This window comes from Rattus norvegicus, chromosome 6 (assembly GCF_021556685.1).
Source record: "Rattus norvegicus strain SHRSP/BbbUtx chromosome 6, alternate assembly SHRSP_T2T, whole genome shotgun sequence".
NCBI classification, from domain to species: domain Eukaryota; kingdom Metazoa; phylum Chordata; class Mammalia; order Rodentia; family Muridae; genus Rattus; species Rattus norvegicus.
This window is the reverse complement of record NC_141539.1, coordinates 17255525-17270880: the sequence shown is the minus strand read 5'-3', so window position 1 is coordinate 17270880 and position 15356 is coordinate 17255525.

Here is a 15356-nt window from a genome sequence, read left to right as displayed (position 1 = left end):
GAAAAGACAAATGCCGCCTTAGAATAATTATAATTTATGTAGCTGGCCATGACAGTTTATATCTATAGTCCTGGCTCTCCCGGATCTGAGGTAAGCTCAAAGCCTGGGATATGGGGCAAGACTGAAGTCAGCCTCCCTGCACAGAGCCCTTATCTCAACAGAAGATAAAAGCAATTTATGTATATAGACACTCTGACCTCAATAAGGTGGGTAATAACTACCTAATCCTTTAATTGAGGCAGCTCACGGTGACCTCCCAAACAATCCAGTGTAGAAAGGTGTGAGTGGGGTGGCTTGAAACACTTTCACTGTGTAGCCCAGAATGACCTCAAACTCTGGGTGCTGGGATTATCTGTGCACACCACCCCGCCACATAAAACTTAACTATTCCTAGTACCCTGTTCCTATCTTGGCCCTAGCAGCAAACACAATGAAGCTTGTAAGGCTTCCTGCCCCAGGGTGTGATCTGAGGCTTGGTGAGAATTCTTAGGGCTGTTTCCCTGCTTGGGAGCAAGCTCGATACAGAAGGTGGCACCCGGGATCCTCCATCCTGGCTAGGGCTGACTGATAGGGGCTGGCAGCTGGCCCAGTGTGGGAGAGCTAACTCTCTCCTGCCTATAAATCAGGAGTCTTCGATGAATCAATAATGAGCCTGAGAGCTTGGGTAGCGGAAGCCAGAGCGTTGCCCCAGAGATTGTGTCCAGGAACTCCCACTGCTGGACTCTGCAGCTCCTGTTTTTCCTAGATTGATTACTATGTTCAATTCTAAGAAGTCTCCCAAAACCTTCTCCTAAACCCAAGATATATTTTTTTTCAGCCAAAAGAAAATTAACATAAATCTCAGTGTCTATTTACTGACCACCTGGATTTGGGAGTGCACCAGTGATTTTTAGGGTGTAGGATTTTGGTTTGTTGGGGTTATCTTAGTGGTAACAAGGTAGAGATAGGGACTCAGGACATTGTAAATGCAGGACAAGAGCAACTAGGCTAACCTCCCCAACTCTTTTTGCTTTAATTTTAGAGACAGAGGTCACTAAATTGCTTAGGTTTTCCCTGAATTTATTTATGTATTTATTTGTTTCTTTGTTTTGAGGCAGAATCTCAAATAGCCAGGGGTTAACCTCAAACTTCTTATGTAGCCAAGGCTGGCCTTGAACTCCTGATCTTTCATGTACCAGAATAACAAGTGTATGCCACAGAGTCCAAGATGAAGTTTTAATCAACTTGTATGTATGCTAACTGGGTCTGTAGTTCAGTCTCTATTCCTTGAACTTGACTCAAGTTGTTCTGAAGGTGAGTTGATTTAAGCACCATTGTGAGGTTGGAGAGCCAGATGTGTCTCCCCAGCCCATTCTCCTTTACTTCCTAAGCATTGTGTCTGAGAAAATGATACCCCAAAGTGTGACACTGCCACACCGGTGCTTTGACCTGAGGTTTCTCTAACCTCTGCATCTCAGCCTTCCTCCTCTCTGAAGCTCCATTCTCTGAGTCCTGGGGAATCTCACCCAGCGGGTATGTGAACAATGCCATAGGAGAGAATGAGGAAGAGGTCCTCATCTTCTTCCTCCTCCAGCAGTAAACCATGTCACCGAAGTGCTCTGATTACAAACTCTTTTTTTATAGAAAGAGCTTCTCAGTGATGAAGCGTGCAACCCCATGGCATCGACCACTCCCTTCAGGACCTCCCTAGCACTAGAGGGTCTCCATGGGCAGACTGCTAAGCCACTCCTGAGAGATGCAAAACTGAGGGGGTGCTTTGAAGCCTGTTCCCTTTAGGGCAAGGTAACAGGCTCCGTGATGTGGTCCCCACTTCTCTGTTTTTCTGCCGTAGGAGACTACAGGACCGACATCCTAGGTCACCACACCCAGTACCGTGTGTACAATTAGAAACTTCCCATTGTATCGGAGTCATGGCACCAAAGACAAGTAAATAAAGATTTTAAATCAGTTAAACTTAACCAAAACAATGAAATACTAGCATTTCAGTAAAAACAAACTGGGAAGATGAGTTGTGTCTTGTTTGGAGTTTGGGTGGTAGAGCTTGGACTTTCTGCAGACCCAGCACATGCTCCACTGTGAATTTCTAACCTCAGCTCCCACCCAGATTTTTTTCTCAGCATGTATTAAATATTAAATATATTAAATACTATCATTTCAATTTAATCTAATCAATATATGAAGTTATGATTATGAGATGAAAATCATCAATATAAAACATATTACTGAGGTATCCATTATACATGTTCCTGGCCTGGCAGTTCACAGCTGTGTATAACTCCAGCTTTAAGGGATCTAACGCCATGTTCTGGCCTCCATGGGCACCTTCACAGAGGCAGCATACAAACACACACACACACACACACACACACACACACACACACACACACACACACACACAAACATCTTGAAAATTTTAAGGCAAAAGCAGGCAGATCTCTGTAAAATTGGGACCAGCCTGATCTATATGGTAAGTTCCAGACCTGCCAGCTATATAGTGAGACCTTGTCTTAAATAAATAAGATAATGATAATGATAATAATAATAATAATAGGGGTTGGGGATTTAGCTCAGTGGTAGAGTGCTTGCCTAGGAAGCGCAAGGCCCTGGGTTCGGTCCCCAGCTCCGAAAAAAACCAAAAAAAAAAAAATAATAATAAAACAATAATGTGCCTTAATGCTGGGCATAGTGGCACACAACTTTAATCCCAGTACTTGGGAGGCAGAAGCAGGTGGATCTCTGTTGCCCTGAGGCCAGCCTGGTCTACAGAGTGAGTTCAGGAGTGAATTTCATAGTGAGCTATGTAGTAAGACCCAGCCAGGGTCTCAAAAAAAAAAAAAAATTGGGGGTTGCCATGGTGTCTTTTCACAGCAATAGAATAGTAACTAAAACAAACTGCATACACAAAATAAACAAAGTGAATATTTTAAAAGTATAAATAAAAAATGCAATAAAGAGTGGTAGAGTAGGGGCTCAGTGGTTAAGAGCACTGACTGCTCTTCCAGAGGTCCTGAGTTCAAGTCCCAGCAACTGCATGCTGGCTCACAACCACCTGTAATGGAATCCAATCATGCCCTCTTTGGTGTGTCTGAGGACAGCTACAGTGTACTCATATAACTTTCTAAAAATCAATAAAAAAATTAAAAATAAATAAACCTAAAAAAAAAAAGAACGGTAGAGTAAAATGACTTACATCAACCTTTGGCCTCTACACACTCATTTGCACACACACATGAACAGAGACATTTTGGTGCTTTAGAACAAAAAATAAATGAACTTCCACTCCAGTGTTCTTGATCGTATGTTTGGGGTGTCGAGTGCCTTTTTGCTAAAGTAAATTGCCTTGCCCAGTTACCTTCTCTTTGTCTGTCTGTCTGTCTCCTTGTGGGACAGCTGGGATATTCTTTGCCACTAATTTTTGAGCTCATCCTAAATTTGAGATCCATTTGGAGGAGCATGCAAGTCTCCCCCCTTGGGTAGGTGCATCCCAAGAGCCTGTTGGGGTGAACCCCGGGTCTCATGGGTGGAGATCCCAGTATGGAAAGTTTCTGAGCAACACAGGGCAGGGCCCAGGCGAACAGTTTGGCAACCTGGCGATGCCGGTGTGGAACCATGTAATGGAAGTCACAGGAGTGATGAAGTATTTCCTAGGTGGAGGGACACCCCGGGGTTGTGTGAGAGTAAATGAGACATGCTCTGCGCTGGAAGGCTTCCGGTTTTGGGGTCAGGGTGGGACAACAGATACCAGCAACCTACGAAAGAAAATCAACCTTGTAAACGCCCTTGACCAGGATCTGGAGCTGGCAGGGTGTGGTTATTCACACCAGTGACGCCAGCACTTGAGAGGCTGACGCAGGAGGACCACAGTGGTTTTGAGGTCAGCCGGCACTGCCGAGTGAGTTCTAGAACAATCCAGATGCCATGGTGACGACCTGTCTGGGACGGAAAGGGAGCAAAACAGAGATGGCTCTGAAATCCCACACAGAGAGCTTATGAGGCCTGGATTGAACTCCCTAGTACCACAAAAATAAAGAATAAATCAAGCCCTTCCTAACCCAGACCCTAAGTGACATAAGGAAACATTCTGATATTTTCCAGAAGACACTTCAAGGACTGATGTTGTGGGCATAGTTGTTTATGAATGGATGCTGGGCCAAGTTCTCTCCTCAGACAACACACCTCACCGCTGCTTCATTGTGCTGGTTTTCTTTATTTCAACACTGGGAATTAAACCGGGGACCTCACATGCTAGGCAGTGGCTCTGCTCACCTCTCCAGTCCAGGGTGGGGGGCTTTGGGACAGAGATAAAGTTGGGGGGATATGGGGAGGTGAAGTTGAAATAGGGCCTCTTATAGGCCAGGCTGGCCTCACTATATGGCCAAGGATAATCTTGAACTCCTGATCCTCTTGTTCAAATACTGGCATTGATTACAGGAGTTCTCCAACATACTTGACTGTTCTGATCTGATTCAGCCTCTTGATAGCTGGCAATGGCCACCACATGTGGCTCTAGAACCAGACATTCCCTCCCTCCTTCCCTCCCTCCCTCCCTCCCCCCTCCCTCCTTCCTTCTTCCCTCCTTTCCTTCCTTCCTTCCCTCCTTCCTTCCTGTTTTATTTTTCTCTAGAGTTTCTCTGGGTAACCCCTAGCTGTCCTAGAACTCACTCTATAGACCAGGCTGACCTTGAACTCACGGAGATCTGCCTGCCTCTGCCTCCGAGTGCTGGCGTCAAAGTCGTGTGTCACCATGCTAAGCTAGAATCAGACATTCAACAGCCTCCTTCTAGCTGTATGTCTGCTCTTTACTGCCAAGGAATGGCTTCTGCTTGGCTGCAGGCTCCCACACCAGATCAGATCCTTGCTGAGTCTCTGGCCTACCTACCCTGGAAAGTTTACACTGCCAGGGACCGGCTCTGATCAGTCCACTGAGCATTGCAGGCTCTGTCAAAATACCATGGGCTGAGACGGCAGAAGGGCCCTAGTTGGGATGGATAAAATATTGGGAATTAGGCTGGGCGTGGGAACACACAGCTTTAATCCCAGCACTTGGGAGACAGAGGCAGGCAAACCTCTGTGAATTCAAGGCAAGCTTGGTCTACAAAGTGAGTTCCAGAACAGCCAAGATGACATGGAGAAACTCTGTCTCCAAAACCAAACCAACCAACCAAAATAATAATAATAATAATAATAATAATAATAATAATAATAACAATAACAATATGCACTACAGCCATCGTGGACTTTGGATTTGTAGATAGAGGGTGAGAGGGGCAGTTAGAAAGAATATTTGCCTGTTTCTAGTATTTTTTGAGATAGGGTCTTGAACCCAGGATGACTTTAAACTTATTATGAAGCTGTGGATGATACTTACTGTGAAGTGAGGAGAACCAGAGATTAAGACTCTAGCATCCTGGGCTGGAGAGATGGCTCAGCGGTTAAGAGCACGGACTGCTCTTCCAGAGGTCCTGAGTTCAATTCCCAGCAACCACATGGTGGCTCACAACCATCTGTAATGGGATCTGATGCCCTCTTCTGGTGTGTCTGAAGACAGCAACAGTGTACTCATATACATACAATAAATAAAAATCTTAAAAAGAAAAGACTCTAGCACCCATGTAACAAGCAAGGCATCCAGCAAACCCCCGTAACTGGAGGCATCAGGGATCAGTGTCTTCTCACAGGGACGTGTGCACTCACACACACTTGTATACACTTACACAGAAACACACAAATAAAGATGCTTGCCACTAAGGCTCATGACGTGAGTTCTGTTCCTGGAACCCACATTCGTTGAAGAGGAAAATCAACTCCTGAAAGTTTTTCTCTGACTACATGTGCGCCATAGTGTTCTCTCCCTTGCCCCACCCCTCACACTGCCTTCTCTCCCTTTCTTTCTCTCTCTCTGTCTCTCTCTCTCTCTCATGCACAAAATAAATTAATTTCTTTAAAAATAAAAACAAAAGGCAAATATGATGGCTTATAAATATAGTCCCAGCAGTAGGGAGGTTGAGGCACAAGGTTTGACACCAGTCGGAGACCAGCCTGGGCCATGGCGTCAGAAATACTATCTCAACAAACAAACAATGGAAATAAAAGCTGGCGTTTCAAGCAGACACAGTGATACCTATCTGTCATCCCGGAACTTGAGAAGCTGAAGCAAGGAGAATTTGAGGCCAGCCTGGGCTACGTGGTAAGACATAAAACCCACCTCCCCACCCCCACCTCAGACAAAAATGAACAAAAAGAAGCATCGACCCTGTTTAAAATTCACACTACAGAGTAAAACCCAGAGCTCCTTAGCAATTAAAGCTCTTTAGATTCCCAGTGTTTGCTTGTCTGGCTTCACTTCCCAGCGTGTGTCAGGCCTGCACTTCACCTGCTCCTTATACCCTATTAATGTCAATTCCTCGGGAAAGTTCAAACTTAGATGCCAGAATTTGTATTCCGAGTAAGATGCCTTAATGAAGGTGTGCAGAAGCGCTATGGGGGCCCAAAGGAGAGACACCTTTGGCTTGCACTCTCAGGTAGACGTGCTTTCAATCCCCAACTAGAAACTGCCTGGTGGAGTAAAAGGGGGGGGGAGTATTGCTATACTGGGAGCCATGCTGGGGATTGGGGGTAGGGGCGGAGAACACAGGGACACACACACACACACACACACACACACACACAGACACCACACACACACACTTACACACATACATACACATACACACAAATACACACATACACACATACATACACACACACCACACACACACATACACACAAATACACACATACACACATACATACACACACACCACACACACACATACACACATACATACACATACACACAAATACACACATACACACACACACACACACACACACAAAATGAAGACAGAAATGATGACAATGAAACAGACACAGGACAGCCCTAGTGCAGCTTTCAGCATTTTATACTGAGGATTAGCTGAGCCCAGGGTGATGAGGGAGCTGAAAGAGCCTAGGGGCAGGCAGTCTTTCCAGCCTAGAGAAACTATAGAGGCAGTACAGCAAATTAGAGGGGTTGGGGATTTAGCTCGGTGGTAGCACCTTGGTTCAGTCCTCAGCTAGGGAAACAAAACAAAACAAAGTAACCAGCGCCAATTAGATGAGTGACTTTAAAGTATTTTCAGGACACAGAGGTCCCTTGGGAGTGCATAAAGAACCTAAGGAGATGCAGGGCTTGGGAGAGAAAGACTGGGTCAGAGGTGGAGCAATGAGACTTCTGGGATGAAGGGTTAAGTAGGAGGTTCCTAGACAGACAGAGTCAGTAACAGTTAATAAAGCATCTCGTGTGTGTGTGTGTGTGTGTGTAGCTGTCTGTGAATCTGCCTGTATGGCTGTATATACGGGGAGGGGTCAATGAAGAACCAAATTTCTTACATGTAAATGTCTACCTTATTAAATTAAATGGGTAGCAAAAGATCTGATAATGAGGTTCAAGGACGCTGAGGTGAAAAGTCTTATGGGGTAAGAGATTTATTAGAATCACCTTTTTAAAAGATTTACTTGGGGCTAGAGAGGTGGCTCAGAGGTTAAGAGCACTGACTGCTCTTCCAGAGGACCTGAGTTCAATTCCCAGCAACCACATGGTGGCTCACAACCATCTGTAATGGGATCCAATGCCCTCTTCTGGTGTGTCTGCAGACAGCTACAGTGTACTCACATACATAAAAATAAAATAAAGACTTAAAAAAATAAGATTTACTTATTTTTATTTGCGTGTATATGTATGTATGGAGGGGGGTGGATACTGACTCAGGGGCCAAAAGGGATCAGATTTTCTAGAAATGGAGTTACAGGTGTTAGTGAGCCACTCTGCCCCAGTGGAAAGAGACCGGAGCTGAGCTTCAACAGAATAGACTGAGTTTATTAGTGTGCATAGTGAGAGGCTTCCTCTTTCCTTTGGGAAATTGATGGGTCTGCCAAGGGAAAAAAGTTGGCTGTGACCCCTTTATAGGGTGAGCTGGGAGGCTTAGGAATGAAGAAATTGTTGAGGCCAAAGGTGTGTCTCTTGTAGTCTCTCCTTCCTGAAACTGCCCAAAGTGAGACAGACATCTAGGGAGACAAGCTGTCTCAGCAGCCATTCCTTTCTGGGTCTATCGGATCAAGGTCATCTGTAATCTCCTAGGAATCCTGTTTTGCAGCTGAGGCGCTCTCTCAATCAATGTGAGCGCTAGGCATCTAACTCTGGTACTCCACAAGAGCATCAAGAACACAGAGTCATTGCTCCAGCCCCAGAATTACTAATGCCATGAAAAACTAGCTTGGCGGCCCACGTGACAGAGTGGAACGTTCATTCCGAGGGCTTCAGAGGAAGAAGGACATTCTCTGACATGTGATTGACGAGTACTCCAAAGTGGGGGAGGGGAGTGTCTGTCATTCTAAGAAATGTGTGACCCTGAGGGTGTAGAAGTTGGGGAGGACATACTTAGTTGAGACGTACTCGTCACAAGTTGTGTGCCTCTGGTAGCCCCTGATGGCTTGGAGGTTGGTAGCTCGGGTCTTAGGTGCAGGATTGGCTGTGAAGGAATTGGAGAGACACCACTGCAAATGGGTGTGATTGGCAGACCACAGACCGTTTGGTCGGGATGATATCAGGTAGATCCTCTCCAGTGTGTAGTAAACAGTAGGTTTAAAGTTGGCATGTGACCTCCAACAGACCCCTTGCTAAGCTGTTTGGGCTGGGAGAACAGACAGCTCCCAGGGGTTCCAGCCACTTTCCAGCATTGTGCCTGGGAGTTCAAGGGCAGGCTGTAGGCTGGGCAAAAGGAGAGGGGAGAAAAGATAGCAGGTAGCTTATACAAGTGAACGTAGAGGCCAAAGTGCCTTCGACCGAGATTCGGGTTCAAAGTCCAGCCAAGCCTTCTCACCTGAGACCTCTATACTTCCAACGAGCCGTGCTGAAGAAACTCCAACGGCATGTCCTGGTTATTGAATTTCCTGAGGGGGGAGAGGGCAAGGCCTGCAGTAGTAGGAGTGGGATTTGCTGGCAAGTGAACCCAGGCCTCCTGTATGCCGATGTGCCCTACCACCAAGCTGTATCCAATTATTACCACCACTACCCCAATCCCTGAGTCACTGTGAGCACGCTATGCCAGGAACATAGATGAACACAGTCACATCTTTCTCCAATATTAGAATTTATTAGAGAACAATCTACAAGGCATAGCAGGGTTTTTTGTTTGTTTGTTTGTTTTGTTTTTTTTGGTGGTTGTTTTGTTTTAGTTTTGGTTCATTCGAGATAGGGTTTTTCTGAATGTCCTGGAATTTGAACTGTAGACCAGGGAGGCCTCAGTCTGACAAGGATCTGCCTGCCTCTGCCTCTGGGGTACTGTGATTAAAGGCATGTGCTACCACACCTGGCTAAGGTATAGCAGTTTTAATTTGACAGTTCTTCTTAGCAATGATGGTAATCTGGCTAAGGCAGTTTTGGGTTCTGTCTTGGTTAGGGTTTCATTGCTGTGAAGAGACACCATGACCAAGGCAACTCTTATAAAGAACAATATTTAATTGGGGCTGGCTTACAGTTTCAGAGGTTCAGTCCATTATCAAGGCAGGAACATGGCAGCATCCAGGCAGGCATGGGGCTGGAGGAGTCAAAAGTTCTACATCTCAATCCAAAGGTAGACAGAAGACTGGCTTCTGTGTGGCTAGGAGGACGGTCTCAAAGCCCACCCCTGCGATGACTCGTTTCCTCCAACGAGGCCACACCTTCTCCAACAAGGCCACACCTCCTAATAGTGCCACTCCCTGGGTGAAGCATATACAAACCACCACAGATTCTGTTATTCAAATCCTAGTTACTAATATTAGCTCATATCACACAGCAAATATCTGTGTGCATTTGTGGTTTACAGAATGAATACATATTAATGAAGCTACATCAGAATTTGAGAGATGATGTGGGCTGATGAAGATGTTAGTGGAATCTGTGTTGATGACAAGTACAGGACCAGGAGCTGCTGAGGTCCCCAAAGCTTCATCATAGGGTCCAGCTGCAAGATGACAAACTTGGAAAAGGAATGGCAGATCCAGGTCTGGTATGGGTGGATGTCAGTCCGGTAGACTGAATCAGAAGCAGAGAATTAAACTGAGCTAAAGCCTTAAGGCCAGTCAGTTCTCTGCCTGTGGTCCTACACAAACTACACACACACACACACACACACACACACACACACACACACACGCACACGCACACGCACACGCACAAACACACACCAGATGTCAGATGACAGGTTGGTGAGACTGTGCTATTGCGTTGTAGGTCCAGGTAAAGATGTTGTAACCGGGGGTTGGGGATTTAGCTCAGTGGTAGAGCGCTTGCCTAGCAACCGCAAGGCCCTGGGTTCGGTCCCCAGCTCCGAAAAATAGAAAAAAAAAAAAAAAAAAAAAAAAGAAAAGGTGTTGTAACCGTCTTTGGTCTCATGTGTCTGATACAATTTTAATGCACTCATGTTTCCCTCAATTTACCCTGATAGAGTATGGCATATTTTGACCTTAATAATCATTATAAGTCAAAATATTATTTAGAATTGAAGAATGTCCTTGCAAATAACACCAAGCAAATAAGCACCCTACCACTGAACTACAATGACCTTTAGGTGTGTGTGTGTGTGTGTGTGTGTGTGTGTGTGTGTGTGTGTGTAAGTGTGTGTATGTGCATGTAAAAGTGTGTATTTGTGTGTATGTATGTGTGTGTGTCCGTGTCTGTTTCTGTGTGAGTGTGCATGTGCTCACTCATGCATGAGCGTGCATACATGTGTGCTGCATACATGTGAGCACCTGTGTCATGGCATGCATGCGAGGGTCACAGGACAACCTCATAAAGTTGGTTTTCTCTCTCTACCTTTAGGTGAGATAAAGAGACTGGATTCAAGTAGCCAGCCTGTACAACGGGCACTCGTCTGCTGAGTTACCTTGCTGGCCCTAAGGTTTTATTTATTTTTTGCAGTGCTATAATTCAAACCCATAGTTTTGTGCACGGCAGTGTAGGAAACATTGGTCTTTTTTTGTCAAACACTGTAAAACTTTTGTTTATGACAAGGACTTCAAATCTTGTATCCCAAATTCCCATCTTATAAAACCTTTGTGCAAATGTTTTAATCACCCCAACGCTAGACAACTTTTGGTTCCAAAAAGTTCTCCCTGAATTATCTGAACTTCAGTGACTCAGGTGGCCAGCCCCAACCCCTCTGCCTTTCTTCATGTCCTCTGTGCTTAGTCTTTCAAACATATCTAATCCCAGAAGACTGAGGTTGGACCATAGCCAACAGGGTTAGAATAAAAAACACGTACATTTCCAGCCCCAGTGTACTTGCTCTTTTTCTTCTGTCAGAAGCAAAGTTCTATCAAGACACTCCAGTAGGAGTGAGGTTCTCTTTCTTCGTGACCCAACACTTACTTCTAACAGCAGGCAAGCACCCTGCCACTCAGCTACACCACACCACCACTTACATTTTTTTTCTTTGAGGGACTGGAGAGATGGCTCAGTGGTTAAGAGTATTGACTGTTCTTCCAGAGGATCCAGGTTCAATTCCCAACACCCACATGGCAGCTCTCAACTGTCTGTAATTCCAGTTATCTCATAGAGGCATACCTGCAGGCAAAGCACCAATACACATAAAAATAAATAAATTTAAAAAAAAATTTTGAGATAGGATCTCCCAGTGTAGTCAAGGCTGACCTTGAACTTGTGTAAATGTAGCTTTTATTTCCTCAGATGAGATGAGAGTCTAAGCTGTGTAAATACATGGCTTGGGCTCAGCCCAGAGCATTTCCTTCTCTGTGCTAACTATCTGTAGACCTAGGCCTGGAAGTTTCTAGCCTCTGTACAATCTAATCTCCCAAGCTGATTCAATCCAGTGACTCTTCTGATTAAGTTGCTCTGCCTGGCCTCATACTAATGTTGGCAATAAGTTCTTATCTTCTGGCTCCTTCTCATTCTCTGGCTTGTTTTGTCTTCACCTGTGTCTACCATGTTCTCTCTGTAACCTGTCTCTATAGAACTCTCATGCACACACCATACGCCATCACCTTTTTTTCCTCGATGCTCTTAAGTAGCCTTTCTTTCCTATCTCTTCTCATGTGAGTTGAGTGTATCCTATCTCTGACTCATTCTGTCGAATCTTCCTCTGACTCATCACTTTGTCTCCCCCTCAGCTAGCTGCCACTTTCAAACATGGCTGCTTCCTTCTACAAACTTGCTATTCTTGTGAGTAGAATCAGATACGCTTCACCTCTACCAACTAAGGAACTAAGGATTCTCCCATATTCATTTCCTCTCCCTCTTGTATCTCTCTCTCTCTCTCTCTCTCTCTCTCTCTCTCTCTCTCTCTCTCTCTGCCTAGATTGGCTTCAAGTTTATGATCTATCATGGCTCCACCACTCAGATGTGTACCATTACACCCTAGTTCTAGGATTCCTTTTTAAGATCAGTTGTTTTTGAACTTGTTCTCTCAGAAAGATGCCCAGAAATTAATGGGCTCTGAATCTCACTAACCACAGTGAGTGAGGATAACAAAAGGGTCCCTGAGCTACTCCTGAAGATAGTCTTCAGATAATCTTTTTAAGGGAGAAAGAGGAAAGGGGGCCTTGGAGTTCTAGTAGAAAACCATTAATTGCAGCTAACAGCAAGAATAGAAGCACCCCACAATGTAGGGCCTTAAACTGTAAGGCGAAAATAGGAGGTACCTTGGATGTCTACCTTGTTACATGCCAACTAGGTAGCTGTGCTCAGAGGAAGGTCATAGGGAAAATTAGATTAGCCCAGGGATGGGCAGGGCCTCACTGGGTGAGAACTCTGAGTGAGGTGCAAGCAGTTTGGGGACTAAACTTAGGAGGCCATATTCTGGCCTCTATGCTTTGAAGACCCTGCTTTCCTTGGACCTGCTTATAAGCATCCTGCCATCCAACTTGAAACCAGCTGGTCGGTTGTCTTGAACACTGACCCATTACTGTGCAGAGACACCATGATCAGGGCAACTCACATAAAAGAAAGTATTTAACTGGGGGCCTGCTTACAGTCTCAGAGGCTAGTCTGTTATCACCACGACAAAGTGACAGGCTGGTAGTGGAGAGCTACCTCCTGTCTGCAGGCAGAGAGAGCAAAGAGACACTGGGCCTGGCATGGTGTTTGAAACACAAGGGACTGGAGGTACAACATCGGAGGAGACTGTTTGCCTAGCATGCACAAGAGCCCAGGCAAGGACATTACAGTAAGTTCAAGTCCAACCTGAGATATCTGAGCCCCTGTCTCAAACAAGGAAAAAAAAAAAATTAAAGAAAGAAAGAGGGACTCATAGGTTTCCTCTCCCTGAGGATCTGTAGGTGATTAATAACTGCTGGGAAGGAAGAGGTATTTATTTTCTTTAGTAATGTATGAAGCCATCTGGTAAATAGCCCCCACTCCTGTAGGTATCCGTAATTAAACCCAATGGTTTAAACAACAAGAAATAAATAAATAAAAACCATGAAAGAAGAAGTGAGTGGGAGGAAGGGGGTTAACTCCTGGGATGGTATGGGAAGAGTGAGTGATGGTGGTGACTGTGTTAGGAGTACTTCATACCTGTATGAAATGCTGTAATGAAACCTGTTATTATATGCTAATAAGAACTTTAAACAGGGGCTTGAAAGGGCTCAGTGAGTAAAAAACACTTGCCACACAGGCCTGACGACCTGAGTTTTGATCCTGGAACTTCTGGGGGAGGTGATACAAGGGAAGTGGAAGTCCTCTCTGGGTGTTCTTAGTCTCCTTGATAGAAGAATCAGGAATGCATTCAAACAGAAGCTCAGGGCAATTAGGGAGGGAGGAAGAGAGGGGGAGGGGGAGGGAAGAAAAAACATACTTAGGTTCTGGCTACTATGGGGGTTGGGGGGAGCTAACAGAGGCAGTCAACGGGCTGCGAGGTCTAAGCACCTGTGGCTTCTCCCCGCTCTAACTTCACTCAGCTCATCCCAGCACTTTTCACCCCGCCCCCTACCCTAAGCTTCCTCTGGCTCTCCCAGTAGCGCTCCAGTGCCTGTGGCTCCTCCCAGCACCACCACCCCCCCGCCCCTACCTGAAACCTCTGTCTCCCAGGCACTTGGCGTCTGCTTCCTTTCCTCCTGCGCGGTTCCTATATAATTCAGCCATTTTGTGTACACAGCTCTCTTGGCTTCTCTTGGTCAGCTGCTCGTGCCCCCCGCCCCCACTCGCCTCCCCTCATGGTCTGGTTTAGTCTGCTGGCCGTGCGCTCTTCCTTCTGTCTGCTTGCTTTCTGACATCTACAATAAACAGTGCTGCATACTTTAGGAGTGGTCTTGCCCTCCTTTCATTTCACCTTTTTCATTCAACACCAAGACCCTGTCTCACATAAATAAACCAATGAGTGAGTAAATACGTAAGTGATTTTTAAAATAAGATTTAAAACTTTTTTCAAAAGACAATAGAGGTCTGGGGAGATTCCAGAGGACCTGGGTTCATTTCCCAGCACCCTCAGAACCAGTATCAGGGGTTCTGACTCCCTCTTCTGACTTCCAAGGGTACCAAACCATGCATGTGGTACACATACATGTATGTGTACCAACCATCATATGCAAAAAAGAAAATTTTAAAAAATTAAAGATTCCCAGGGAAGCAGAAGCAGGTGGATTTCTGTGAGTTCCAGGCCATCCATAGCCACACAGTGACACCTTGTTTGTTTTTTTTTTTAATAAATAAATAATAAATAAATGGATTAAAAAACGACAACAGCAAAACCCTTTGGCCTTTAGTCCCAGCACTCACGAGGCAGGGGCGGGCAGATCACTATAAGCTTAAGGCCAGCCTGGTCTACAGGGTGAGTTCCAGGGCAGTCAAGGTTACAGAGATAAATTCTGTCTTCAGGTGCTGCAGAGATGGCTCAGCGGTTAAGAGCCCTTACTGCTCTTCTAGAGGTCCTGAGTTCAATTCCCAGCAACCACATGGTGGCTCACAACTATCTGTAATGAGATCTGGTGCCCCCTTCTGGTGTGTCTGGAGACAGCTACAGTGTACTCATATAAATAAAAAAAAATAATAAAATTTTTAAAAAACTTAAAAAAAAATTCTGTCTCAAAGAAACCAAACCAATAAGTATAAGAAATATGAATGTAAGAAAAACAAAGCTGGAGAACTCTAAGAAGGCTAGGCTGGTTCCATGGCAGGCCTCAAAGAGACTAGGCCCTCAGAAGCTGCCCCTCCGCCTGGCCTGAGGCAAGGACAATGGGTCAGCAGCAGTTTCCAGACTTCCCCAGCAGCAGTTTCCAGACTTCCCCAGCAGCAGTTTCCAGACTTCCCCAGCAGCAGTTTCCAGACTTTCCCAGCAAGT